Genomic DNA, 13,244 nt, shown 5'->3' on the forward strand with positions numbered 1-13,244 from the left:
CCACACCTTTCCTCCTCAGGAGCTGATTGAAGCACTGTTAATTGCTCCCTCTTTGTGGGGAGGCCTTTGTTCTTGCTGTTGGAGAGAAATGTAATTAAGTTGGCATAGCAGGGTGACAAAAGACTGGGCTCTGATCCTGAGCTGAGACAGAGATATGTGAGAATGCTGGATGACCCAAAAGTTGTACAGATATCCTTTCGAAACTTGCAGATTTTATTTTCTCACATGTTACATCCCAGTTTGATATGTCACAGGTATGGGTAGGTCAAAGGGAAGTGAAACTGCACTGAAAGGCAGTTTTTCCCTATGTATATAATAAAGTAAATCACATTGGCTTTCCCTATTAGTTTACACTAACATTATAAGCCTTACCCAGGTCAATATATCATCCTGCAGAGCCCTTCTGCACCAGGCTACCGGTGTGCAGTTACCAGGCTGCTCATGACGGTAGTCTTACATGCACAGCCCACATACATGTGCACACGTGTGTCCATATGTGTCCACAGGTAACCAGCCAATTGTCCCTTGCTGCCTTGCAGGAGCCTTATCTTAAAAGGAAGACACTGGCGGTAAACATGTGCAGTACATTTGCCATGTGATCACCATCGGTGAGACTCATGCAGTGAGTCACCCACAGTAAAAAGTCCAAAACCGGGTGATTAAAAACAACAACAAAAATTCAGGCATGAGGAATGGGCGGAGCCAATTTGCAAAAGCTTAGGAACAATGAGCAATGAAAGAACAGGCAGAGAATGTAGTCAAGACACAAGTTGAAGAATGGAGTCAAACTGTGAGCATCAGTGGTAACACAATACTTCATTGAGAGGTACTAGAAAAAAGCAACAAGCAAGTAAACTTTAGGACAGTGTGACAGTTGGTTGTTTCATTTGTATTCTATATATCATAGTGAAATATATGAAGTGTGGGATTCTTTAAGATTCCAAATTAGTTATGGGATATTTCCCCAAATACATTTGTTTTCTAGTCATTTTATGTTTTGCTATATATACCCTATCATCATGTAGCTCTTTTGAAAGTCTTATTTAAGTCATTAGAACACAGAAAGACAAAATGCAAAAAAATTCAAATAATGTAACCAATATGATTTTAACATTTTACTATTTGAATGCGCATGCTAGAACTACAGGCAAACCTGAAGACGAGAAATCAAGTATGTTCTCAACTACAGAGGCAAAATATAGAGTGTGGTAGAGGGGCCCCCTTCTTAAATGGGCAGGTCTTCATCTTTGCCAATCGTGTGACCTGCTCTTGTTGTTTAGAGGTTGGCAAAGCAGCTCTGGCTCCACCAATTGAATTACTTAGCTTGGAGGCCCATCTGTCACTGGGCCACCATGTCCTGCCCTATTTCAGAGATGGCTTTCAGCATGGGGAAGGAATGTAATTCATGGTGGTCCAGGCCAATGACTACTTTAGACAAAAAACTCCCACTCTGGGAGTTTGTTTGTTCAAAATGAATAGAAATATACACCAGGGCAAAGACAATATGGCGCCTGCTCACATTTCACTGAGGGGTACTGAGTTTAATGTAGTCTTTGAAAGCCAGTGGTCTTTTGCCAGGAGAGTGGAAACCATGACATCCACTAACCTGTATGAATGACAGGACATTGGCCATGGTCTAAAACACCCATCCTAGGACCCTCTCCTCTTTTTCCCTTACTAAAAGAGCCCTTGCTTCTTCCCGTGTGCAATGTGATATAGAAATGTTGTGTAACATCTCGCAATCTTTCTGTTCTAAATTCCCTTCTGCATAAAATCATCCTTGTCCATATTCTAAATGTGCATTTAAAGGCTAGATTGAAAGTTATGCAAGCATATAGAAATAACATTCTTAAAGTGTCATTGCAAGACATCCCGAAAACAAAAAAGAGCTTCTTCCAGCCTACTTTTGCTCTTGATTTCTACTTTTAATGTTGTAATATTTAGGAAGTGTTTTAAATCGTTTGACTCCTCACAATCAGCTCTCCAAAACAGATATACATCAGTGGCAAATTATAATTGTATCTTGTATGTTGAAATGACCCTCAAACAAAAGACGTTCGTCAAAAGACAGCAACAAAAAAATAACAACACTGAAAGAAAAGGAGGGAAAGTAGAGGAAGGGAAGGGAAGGGGGAAGAGGAGAGGAAGAGGAAGAGGAGAGGGTTTTAGAGGTATATCTGAAAAGCTCGAAGAGTACTATAGGGGGTGTCAGGTGACTTAAAAAAATTCTCCCATTTGCCTTGAACATAGTTTGCCATAGCAAAGAAGTCCACAGTGAAAAATGGATCTCTCCGTGCAAACACATACAGTATATTTTTTCTCTGTAGGGAGATATAGTTTTTCATGGAGAAAAACTTTGCTCTACACCTCCACAAACCTGAGAGTGACTGGTTTTCCTTTCCATCCGTGAAGAGGAGTTACTGCACTGATGTGCTGAAGTAAATATTCAACCGTTTCCAGGGTAGAAAGTGGACAAAATGGAATTTTAAAATACACACAAAAATACAAGTTTATGGATGATCCCAAACTTGCCTTAGAACATCCTCTTCACACCCCATCAATGAGATTTATGAATGCAGATTTCTCCTCACTCATGACATTAAAATCCACATTCATAAAACCATTTACCCCTGCCAAGAATCCCTTTGGGAATTCCTAGCAGGAGTGGAAAGGTTAAATTCAGTCATAAAATTATGTTTACAGCTGAATTTACCTTTTTGGGTATCTCCTTTTGTGTTTATCTTGTGCAACGCATCTGAGAGAGCATAACTTGGTTGTGCCATTATGTTCTTTTGAAATGTGAAAAAGGAGTAATCAGCTTCCTATGCAATGTGTAAATAGCTTTCATATAATGTGGTGCACTGAAATGCATATTAGTAAAATGCACATATGAGTAAACTGCCCTATCAGATAGTAGCAGAGGATGGTTCCATTTTTGAAGTGAGGAGAACTGCAAGCAAGGTTCTAGAGTGGTTAATCCCAGAGCCCAATCCCTGAGGCCCATGGCTAGAGTTGGAGGATTGGAGAAATGGCAGAAAACTGGTGGAGAGTTGTGTTGGCAGCAGAGGTGTAAGTATTAATAGGGATGAAAACTCAAATTAAGGAATTAATTCATAATATCAGGAAATGGAATGAGTTACATTAGGAAAATTATAAATGGGTGAAAAAGAAGGAGGCAAAGGAGTCTTCAGGATAACTATCGCCATGAGTAGGAGGGTGGGGTTACAACCTTTACCTTGTGAGAAGTACCTGGTGGAGGTTACATGCATGTACCATGGAGCAGAAGTGCTCAAATGAAGGCAGCTCAAAGAACTAGGCAGGTGCCCCCAGTTGCAAGTAGCATTGGGAAGATACAGGGTGTATATCAGCAAGCAAGAAAGTTAACACAGGGGGGAGGTCGAGGAGCCCCTATTGACCCTGGTACAGGAATGGATGTAAATAGTTTAAAAAGGTCAACTCTTAGTCACGTCTGTAATAAGCTGGGACATTGGAAGCGGGAATGTAGTTTAAATCCAGCTAGTCGGATCCAAAATGCGGGATTTGTGCCCTCTCAAGGTAATAATCCTCATCAGATGCAGGAGATGCAAAGACCCAGAAGTCAACATTTCAATGTGCCCCACACTCCAATGATGCAAATACCACAACTTCTGATGCACAGCGGAATGCTGTTGGGTCATGCCAGAATATGAATCAGGGTTTGAGAGTGAATGAGAATGTGACACAAGATAATAACACTTTCTAACAGTTTCTTTTTTTTTTAATTGAGCAAGAGAAATGGTTTTGATCGGTCAGCCTGACGGTGCCTGAGAGGGAAGGAAAACTGCATACTTGGCACAGCCTTGAAGGTAGACCAGAGCAGACCATTCATAGATAGTGAAGTGGATAGCTGTCCTGTATCATTCTTGGTTGACACTGGTGCTACCTGTTCTACTCTGAGAACAGTAGAAGTCCCAAACCTACCCCTCTTGGGAAAAACAGTCCAAGTTGTTGGTCTAGAGAATAAATAGATGGCAACTCAAGAAACTGCACCAGTCATAGTGAAAATATTGTCCTTTGAAGATAAAAACAAGTTTAGTGACTCTAACCCAGTGAATCTTTTGGGAAGAGATTAGCTTTCTGAACTGAATTGTTTTATCACATGCATGCCTGCAGGAACAGAGATAGAAACCCAAGATGAGAATGCTTTTTTAAAAATTATTCAGAAACTAGTCATATTGTACTTTGTTGACCTCACTGACCGTTGATGATTAGCCCCCAGATTTAAGAGAAACAGTTAAACGTGATGTGTGGTATTTTGCAGGAAAAGGTATCAGACTAATGAAAGGGATGAGCCTGTCTGAATTTCTATTAAGGGAAATGCTGAATTCCTCGAGAATGCCACAATACAATTTGACTCCTGAAACGATTGGGGGGATAACTCCTGTAATGGAGTCAATGATACAGCGGGGAATTTTAAAGGAAATAATGGGCAATCTTTGTAATCCACCAATCATGGGTTTTCAGAAACCAAGTGATAAATATAGGATTGTGTAGGATCTTTGAAAAATAAACAACATTGTTGTTCCTTGTTGCTTCGTGGTACAGAATCCAGCTGTGATATTGTTTCATATTCCATGTAAGTCATAGATTTCTGTCAGGCCTTATTTTCAGTACCGCTGCATGAGGATAGTCAATTCCTTTTCATATTTTGGTTCAGAAATAGGGTCTTGGCATTATGCCAAGTTCAACAAGGGTATCTGGAGAGTCCTTTAATTTTGAATCAGATTCTAAAGAAATATCTGTAATCTTACGTTATGCCCTGTAACTCAGTCCTGATCCAGTACATCGATGAACTAATGGTGGCATTGAATACTCAGACAACTTGCCATCAGTATACTTTTGCATTACTGAACCACCTTGCTGAAAATGGACACACAGCATGCCAGGAAATTTGCAGTATTGTCAAAAAGAGGTCCAATAAATTAGAAATCACATTGAATCTCAGCCATCTTGAGAATGGATCTGTTAACCACACAGAGAGAAGTCAGATGTTCTTGGGAATGGTGGGCTACTGTAGACAGTGGATACCCAACTTTTCCCAGGTGGCAAAGCCCTTAAAGAGGCAGACACACTAGGATGTGTCCAATCTGGTACCATGGGATAACAACTGTCTCATCGCATTTTTAGAGATGAGGGAATGTCTCTGTCGTGCTCTGACTCCAGGGATGCCTGATTATAACAAATCTCTTGCACTTTTCTGTATTGAGAGGGAGGGCTGTGCTCTCTTTGTGCTGATACAAATGCATGAAATGCTAAGAGACCTGTGGCTTATTTTGCCGCCATGCTCAATCTTGCACCTTCTGCGCTCCCCAGCTGCTTTAAAGCAATGGCTGCAGTCAGCACTAGTATTGAGAAATGTGAAAATATTGTTATGGGTCACCCATTGACTGCGTATGTTCCCCGCTCTGTGGAATTATTGGAGACCAGGAATCGAACCCAACACCTTACATGCATCTGGCTCACTATATATGAGCAAGTCATTTTGGCTACAGAAAACGTGACTTTCCAATGTTGCAGTGTCTTGAATCCTTCCACATTGTTGCCAATACTGGATAAAGGAAGAAATGATGACTGTGAAGGGGACCATGATTGTCTCAAAGTTACTGAACTTTGCACCAAGCCGAGACCAGAAATACATGATGAACCATTAACTGAATCTGATTTTGTGTTCTATGTAGATGGTTCATGCTTAGGAAACAGTGGTGGAAGCTTAAGAGCAGCTTATGCTGTCTGTACACTTTCATGAGCCGTAGAAAGTTCTTGGCTTCAGGGAGTATTTTCAAACAAGTGGCAAAGTTGGTTGCTCTTAAAAGAGCATGCTGTGTCTTGGATCAATTGAAGGTGACAATCTTTACTGATAGTACGGTTTACGTGTTGTTCATGACTTCAGACAACTATGGTCTCAGAGGAGGTTCATGATGTCCTCCAGATCTCCAATTTGGAATGGTGAACAAGTGAGAAACCTCCTCAATGCATTACAATTGCCTTCGCAGGCTTCAGTGGACAAGTGCCCTGCACATCATTCTGGAGATGTGACTTTGGGCAATAGATACGCAGATGAAGTTGTGAATTATTGTGCTCATAATATTTGTACATTTAATGGTGAGTTTACAAATGAGGAAATAGATGAGACTAACTACAACCTTTTGTTGACAACAGCTGATACCTGGGATGAAGTTAAAAGGCTACAAGAGAAAGTGTCTGAAGATGAACAATGGAGTTGGGTCGGAGCAGGTTGTGTCAAAAGGATGATTACTTTTGGGTTTCAATAGATGGAAGACCCGTGTTTCCAAATAGTCTGTTACCTCTAATGACTAGACTTCTTCATGGTGCAGATCATGTTAGCAGGGATGCTAGAGTGAGGTTGTTCAGACAAACTTGGTTCAATCCTAAATTCAAGTTGACGGCCAAGGCGTTGTTTCACAGGCGCATTGTGTGTCAACAGAACAATGTTGGAAAAATAACTGTAGTTATTGTGAGTCACATAGGAAGGTCAGGAGGGACTTTTAACAGGATGCAGCTAGACTTCATAGAGATGGCCGTGTCAAATGGGCTAAGATACATTTTGATTGTGGTGTGTATGTTTTCCCCTTAGGTAAAGGCATATCCAACTAGAAAAAATTATGGGCCGTATTTATACTCCGTTTGCGCCGAATTTGCGTCGTTTTTTTCGACGCAAATTCGACGCTAAACTAACGCCAACTAACGCCATATTTATACTATGGCGTTAGAGGCGTCTAGCGCCAAAGTTCCCGGAATGTGCGTCATTTTTTAGCGTGAACCCCTTCCTTGCGTTAATGATATGCAAGGGAGGCGTTCCCGTCTAAAAAATGACTCCCAGGCCTTTACGTGGTATTTATACTCCCGGGCAAAAGAGACGCCCGGGAGTGGGCGTGGCTAAAAACGGCGCATTTGCGCCGCTTTTTAACGCCTGGGTCAGGCATGGCGTTAAGGGACAAGTGGGCTCAAAATGAGCCCAGAGTGCCCTCCCCTGCCCCCAGGGACCCCCCCTGCCACCCTTGCCCACCCCAGGAGGACAGCCAAGGACGGAGGGACCCACCCCAGGGACATTCAGGTAAGTTCAGGTAAGTATTTTTTTTTTAGTTTTTGTGGCATAGGGGGGCCTGATTTGTGCCCCCCTACATGCCACTATGCCCAATGACCATGCCCAGGGGACAGAAGTCCCCTGGGCATGGCCATTGGGCAAGGGGGCATGACTCCTATCTTTACAATGATAGGAGTCATGTTGATGGGGGATGGGCGTCGAAAATAAATGGCGCAAGTCGGGTTACGATGATTTTTTCGACGTAACCTGACTTGCCCCATTTTAAGACGCCCATGCGCCATTTTCCCCCTACGCCGGCGCTGCCTGGTGTACGTGGTTTTTCTCGCGCACACCAGGCAGCGCCGGTCTGCTTGCGCCGGCTAACGCCATTCAATAAATACGGCGCCCGCATGGCGCTTCAGAATGGCGTTAGCCGGCGCAAAACTTTTTGACGCTAAACTGCGTTAGCGCAGTTTAGCGTCAAAAAGTATAAATATGGGCCTATATTCTCATAGTGGCTAATTGTTGCTGAGGGAACTCATTTCTCGATTTGGTGTTCGGACCTTTTTAGAATCAGATCAAGGCACTAATTTCAACAATGAGGTCATCCGATTGCTGTGTGCAGCCTTGTAGATGGAGCAGAGATTACATTGCAGCTATAGACCTGAGGTTTCTGGTCTTGTGGAACAAGTGAACAGCATGCTGAAATACAGGTTGGCAAAAGTGTGTCCTTCAACATCTTTGAAATGGCTTGATGCTCTGCTGCTAGTGTTGATGAGTCTTTGGAGTGTACCTATTGAAAGACTGGACTGTCCCCCCCAAAAGATCATTTTGGGATGGCAATGAGACTTCCAGGGATTCCTGTGAATGCACTGCTGAACATTACTGATGATATGGTCCTCGACTATTGCAAAGGAGTAGCTGATGTAGTGAGTTCTGTGTCTCACTAGATTGGAACAGCCATAGCCCCTCCACCTTAGGAACAGTGCCATGATCTCAGTCCCAGCGACTGGGTCATGGTGAAGAAACACATCAAGAAGACATGCCGGAGCCCCGTTGGCATGGGCCATATCAGGAGATCCTCTCCCTAACTGGATTCCTATACTTTCAGAGTCAAATGTCCCTTTGATTCAACAGCAACTGTTCCAGAAGATCCTGTGGTGAGAGAGAGGCAACAAGAGCAGATTAGTCAAGCAAGAGCCAGAAACAGCACTTAGGCAGTCTTGAGGGGATCGTGAATAAGCTACAATTGAAGTTGACGCAGAAGTAACAGAACCTTGTCTGGTGGTGAACGAGTTGAACACAGAATCAGACCCTGGTGCTGGAAGAGAGTGAGTGGAAGCTGGAGACAGATGTCCCAGAAGGCAAGAAATAGGGAACATAAGTTTGCCTGAAGAATGTGTGCCTCATACAGTTGCTGAAAAGATTGAGAACTCTGACTTTAATGGAAGCGAGGACAAAGGTGCTGCCCCAAGAAAGTTAAAAAGAACAAGAGTTCTTAGTCATATGTATTCTTCACCTGACCTGCTTTGCAAATGAAACAGATAGTGAGATCTAGGAATAGGGGAGTTGGCATACAGGTTTGGCTGAACCTCCTTGAAATGAATATTGTGGTGGAGCTGTATATCAAATTTCATTCTGAACTTTGTTTGTGTGAACATTATAGACATTTCTATTGATTGGGATAGGGAATTGAGAAAAATACCTAGGCCCAAGTAGAAGAAGGGAAAGGATTGACATTTAAAAGAATAAGGAGTAGACTCTCATGAAGATGTGTACATATGTTAATGAACTTTTGAACATTTCAACTTTGTTTGCTGTTCACATTCCTGAATCAACAGACATATATTTTGCTGCTGCTGCTGCATTGAATTGAAAATAGATCTGATTCTGAAGATTTATTGGAGAGAAATTCCAAAAATAGATGTAGGCACTTAATAGGTGCTTTAGTGCTTATTTTATTGTGACATTAGTGGTGCTGTTACTAGGAGCACTTTCCCCTACACCTTCCGCAAAGAAAGGGTTACCCCCTAGTGCTTCCCCACAGACTTTAAATCCTAAATACACAAACATTTGTGAGTTAGATGAGAAAATCTTACACTTAGATGAGTCTAAAAGAGATTATTGAGCAAATATATATTTTAAGCTGCTGTATTAATATATTATTACGAGGAATGCAAGGGTATGCACACAGTTACTTGCTTCTGTGTCGGAAGGTATAATATATACGCACATTCCGTTAACTTATCTTATTTATTGTAGCCTTCTGTTAAGCATATTTTACATTGAGGGACGTTTCCAATATTAGTTTTCAAATTATGATCTAGTGCTGCCAGAAGTCCTTTTGTTTGAAGATCTTAATAAAAATCCATATTTGAAAGGTGCAGAAACAGCGGGGATATATTTCATATAATCAAAGCCCTTAGATACTGCATATGCACACATACATGCTCTGACTAAAACAGATATGGAGCTCAGGTAACAACATAGATGGAATAAGGAAGAAAATGAGCACAAAATGCAAGGAAATTTACCAGCATTAGAATGGCAACACAAAGGGAACTTGTGCATTCACATTGATCAGAGTTACAGACCCACTGTTTATAGTGAAAAGTGTTTGTGAAAATGTCTTTGATATCAGAGGCAAGAGTGAATTCTTTCTGGATGGAAAAGATCCTGTCATTCCTGGAGTGGACAGTATGCATATTTTAAGTTACTGAAAGGATGGCATGGTACATGTTATATGGCAATTTCCAAAGATCTATCATGTGCAACATCTAGGGGATATTGTGTGGAAGATGAAACCTAGAGCCAAGAGAGGGGCTAGTTCTTCAGAAATTGATGGAGACAGTTTTGTTTCATTGACCCCATCAGTAGGGGTGATCTTGAAAGATCTGAAAATTAGGAAGCTGCCTATAATAGTGGATACGTTAGCTACTAGTACAGCAAATTATTTGTTGTTTTGTTGCAAAGTCATCTTTTTGCCCTCTTCACCCCTATTTTTTGTTGCTGACTGGTGCTGATGGTAACTCCCTCTGACTGTGCCCTCGGCTCCTTTAGTCAGACCAAGGCCGGTGTAATGTTAAAACACACACATGTAGTAGAGTACACAAGGTATTAGGGTACCCTTCCAATTGGCCTGACAGACCCTGAACGTCCCTACTATATAATAGGGCAAGGGTGTACAATCTGCCTATAAGCCCCTAGTATATAATAGGGCATGGATATTAGATGCCCAGCAGAATTTCTGCAATTGCATGTATGCACTGCTGTGTGCTTTCTGTCCTTTCAAATGCAGACCTGCCTTGTAGCCCGTCTTTAAAGGTTAAATTCATGCCATTTGCATCAAAGCCACTACAATTCCCTAGTAAATAATATGGCAAGGGGGTGCCAACTGCCTATAGGACCCTAGTACATAATAGGCCATGGAAGTAAAGGCCCTGCAGAATTGCTGCCCTTTGCATGTGGGCACTGCTGGAGGTTTTCCATCATTTTTAAATGCAGCCTGGCTCTGCAGACTACATTTAAATGGAGATGGTGTTCCAATTCGACTTATGTGCTATGGGCACTGTAAATGTGATGACCTACCTTATGTTTACATATTAGGTACCCCCAGGGTCTCCCCTAGGTGTCCCTGGGGTGGGGGGTCATGTAAATATAAGCAGGGGCCTTATAAAAGATGTTTTAGAAACCCTGGTGAGAGAATAACTGATCATTTCATTTTCCCCCTATTATAGATACTAGGCTTAATAGGTAATCCTTGCAATATTGTATTTTATTGTACTTATAGTAAGGTAAAGCATAGAAAAGTCATGCAAGGGTTTAAAAGATTTGTTTTGATAAATTTAGCAATTTGACATAGGTGAATGTATCACAACTTGTACAGAAAAAAAGTTATAAGGCTTTTCGTTCTGAAAGCCAAAATCCAGCCTTCTGATGGTCCCCTCTGATTGGTCAGTGCTAACAGGATTTTCAGAGCTGCTTGATTAAGTGATAAGTGGCTGTCCGCTGGACAGCCTATCTGGTGAAGGGAAGCTTTGGGGCTACACAGGGAATGCCAGATCACCTAACCCCCACCTTCTGGACCCCTTAGCCAGATACCAAGCTTAAGGAAGGGATTTGTAGATGTTAGGAGGAGGAGAGCTATGGAAATGAGCCATCCTGGGGGATGGGTTAGTAAGCTCTTACTGCTCTACGGAAATATCATGCATCATGGTTTTTGGAAGAATGATGCTTTCTGGGACAGAAATATGCCACGCTTTGGAGGAAGTGCTCATGCATCTGGGTGTCACTCTACATTCTATTGGTCAGGGCGCCCCCCTTCCTGATGCCCAGGAGCGGGGAATAAATATATGAGAGGTGCATAGCCTCTCAGATCTGCTGCCTGAAACTACAAGAAAAAGAAGGACTGTCTTGCTGGAATCTGGATCTGCACTCTTGGCCTACACTTCTGAGTGAACTGCGTCTGCTGCACAATCTGGTACTACAGCACTGGAGACAGTGTCTTGTTTCACCATCCCCAGCAAGAGTCCCCAACTTGGAGTGCATCCACCGGACCTTTAAGGATTTGGCCTGGTTCACTGTTGGAATTATGTCCAGCTTTCCCAGGACCGTCCAGGAGATACCAGACCCTTGGATTTGTGTTTTGGACCCCTTGCACCTGCACGGAGGACTTCAGGAAACACCTCCTAAAGTTTGGAGAATTTTGGTAAACTTGGTATGTTGCGTTTCTAAGCACGAGGAAGTGTTTATTCTTTAAAAAAATCATATCTCAGGTTCCAAAGACCATCCAGGAGATTCCAGACCCTTGGATGTGTGTTTTGGACCCCTTGTACCTGCAAGGAGGACTTCAGGAAACACCTCATCAAGTCTGGAGAAGTTTGGAGAATTTTGGTAAAGTTGGTGCTTGGTGTTTCTCAGCATTAGAAAGTGTTTAGTCTTTAAAAATATATCTGTAGTTCCCTACATTGGATTTTTTTCATTTTGGTGTCTATTTAAAAATAAAGACTATTTCTATAATTGGTGTGGGATTTTTATTGTGCGTTGTGTCTCACTTATTTACTGTATTGGCGTTTTTGAATGCTTAACACTCTTGTCTCCTAATTTAGGGTTGCCGGCTCGGTTACAGCTATCAAGGGGTGAGCAAGGGGCTGATTTACTGAGACCTTTATTTAGAGGCCTTATTGCCAGAGGTAGGTTCACACTTACCACTAACAATAACCAACTTTCCAACATGCTTATAAACACAGAGATGGGGATGATAAGATCAATGGATTTACAAAATCAACTTACGTTAGACTTCCTGCTCGCAAAAGAGGGTGGAGTCTTTTGGATGCTGAAGGTTCTGCAATGTTGTATTTCAATTCTGGATATAAGTAAAATTTAGAGAAATATACTCAGAATATTTCAGGGTTGACAAAAGATTTGAATGAGCTGAAAGCGACAGGTGCCTGTGAAGTAACTGGAAATGTATTTTCTGCTATAGGCAGGTGGTTTGGGAACTTGGGAAGAGGAGTTGTAGGTTTTGTACTGAGGCCATTATTGATTATTGCGATAGTGGCAATAGTTTTTTGGGTTGGATATAAGGTTTTTCAGAGAATGCAGATTCAGAAGAGAAGGAACAGGAAGAGAGCAGAGGTTGAAATGGAAGGCAACCAGTGTAAATATTATGATGACATGAAGCATCTATTAGAATCTGGACAAGAGCTGATGAAGACAATGAGGTTTTGAAGAGTCTCATTCAAGGGTAAGTAGGTTTGTGATGACTTAAAACATATTTGGAGGGGGGTTGAGATAGCATAACTTGCCTGTGCCATTATATTCTTCGAAATGTGAAATGAAGGAGTAATCAGCTTCCTATGTAATATGTAACTAGCTTTCATATAACATGTTAAACTGACATTAAATGCACATATGAGTAAAATCTTGCGAGTGTTTCATGTGAACCACACTTATTAATCATTATTCAAGTATGTTTATGGTGTAGTGTTTGGAAATTATGGGGGTCATTCCGACCCTGGCGGTCCATGGTTGGAGGATGCACCGCCAACAGGCTGGCGGTGCATCAAGGGCAATTCTGACCGCGGCGGTAAAGCCGCGGTCAGAAAAGGGAAACCGGCGGTTTCCCGCCGGTTTTCCCCTGCCCCTGTGAATCCTCCAC

The sequence above is a fragment of the Pleurodeles waltl genome, chromosome 4_2 (assembly GCF_031143425.1).
Source record: "Pleurodeles waltl isolate 20211129_DDA chromosome 4_2, aPleWal1.hap1.20221129, whole genome shotgun sequence".
In the NCBI taxonomy this organism is placed as follows: Eukaryota; Metazoa; Chordata; class Amphibia; order Caudata; family Salamandridae; genus Pleurodeles; species Pleurodeles waltl.